The 1,481-nt window shown below is 46.1% G+C and overlaps 1 pseudogene; it reads left to right on the forward strand.

Moving 5' to 3' along the window:
• The first annotated feature begins 330 nt into the window (after nucleotides 1-330).
• LOC101588611 lies at nucleotides 331-933 on the forward strand (annotated as a pseudogene).
• Nucleotides 934-1,481: the final 548 nt, after the last annotated feature.

Raw genomic sequence — 1,481 nt, forward strand, 5'->3', positions numbered from 1 at the left:
AGCTCTGGCAAATCCTGCAGACCCAGACACTTACTTGCATCCATAGCACCTGAGGTAAAAGACATTGCCGACGTCACACACTATGAGAGATTTATTTATGTTTTTGAATGAACCCAAGGGCTTTGCACTGAACTACATCATTAGCTCTTTTTATTTTTGAAGTCAGAGTTTTGCTAGATGGCTAAGTTGCCAGGGCTGGTTTCCAATTTGTCATTCTTCTGCCTCAGCCTCTCAAGGTGCTGGGGTAACAGGTGTGCTCCATAGATCCAGCTGACTGTGGAGGAAATTATAGTATAAAAAATACCTGTTCTGAGCTCTTGCGAAGGCGAAATGGAGGGGAGCGTGTCCAACCTAGTGGGCCACAACCTGGCCTGCAGTGGGAAGCTGGAAGAGTTGAAGGAGAGTCTTGGCTGACAAGTCTCTGGCCACCAGAACTGACCAGGACAGCCGGGCTGCACTGCACGGGGCCTGTTCCGCAGGACACACAGAGATCGTTGAGTTCTCGCCCCAGCTTGGAGCGCCAGCGACGGAGAAAGACGACGCTGGCTGGTCTTCTCTTCATATTGTTTCTTCTCCCAGCAGGGATGAGGTCGTAAAGGCCCTTCTGGGCAGAAAAGGCGCTCAAGGGAATGCTGCCCAGCAGCATGGCTGTGCTCCTCTCCATTACGCTGCTTCCAAAAACAGGCGCGAGACTGCAGTGGTGTTATTAGAAGGTGGGTCTAATTCAGATGCTAAGGACCATTATGAGGCTGTAGCAGTGCACCGGGCCACAGCCAAGGACACTTAGCCTGTGAGGAGGAGAGGGTAGAAGAAGCAAAACTGCTGGCATCCCACACAGCAAATATGTACATTGAAAATCAAGAAGCAAAAACACCCCTGCAAGTGGCCAAAGGCGGCTTGGGTTTAATACTCAAGAGAATGGTGGAAGGCTAACGTAGCTTGGATTTAATCTACTTTATATGTTTTGTTGTCCTTAGTGCCCTGGAAACTAATGTAGTTGCACATAAGGCATCATCTACAAAGGATGCAGTATTCTTAACTTCAGAGTCTTACTAACACGTTACATTATTTCTGCTGAGATAAGTAACTTGTTCTAAACTTGTTACACAACCTGTTTTGCAGGCATTGAATAATTGTTGAGATGATTCCACTCTTGTCATATGTTGTTTTCTAATATTAAATTTTGCTTAATTTTGAGTGATTGTGACGCTGTTATGAGTCCTCGCCATCTTCCGACATACCTTCTCTCTCCCTTTGATGCACAATAACCCAAATAACAATAAACAAGTGGTTCTGTCACGTGGTTGCAGGTGGAATCTATATCATTGTATAATTGATTTTTTTGTTGTTTTAGGGAAGGGTCTACAGTGTGTTCAGGGTCTCACTACTAGACCAGACTCAGTGATCTGCCTGTTTACAGCCTCCTAAAAGCTGGGATTACAGGCATGTGCCACCATGCCCAATCTCAATTGCTGTCTCAG

The sequence above is a fragment of the Octodon degus genome, unplaced genomic scaffold (genome assembly GCF_000260255.1).
Source record: "Octodon degus isolate 3935 unplaced genomic scaffold, OctDeg1.0 scaffold00054, whole genome shotgun sequence".
Lineage (NCBI taxonomy): Eukaryota > Metazoa > Chordata > Mammalia > Rodentia > Octodontidae > Octodon > Octodon degus.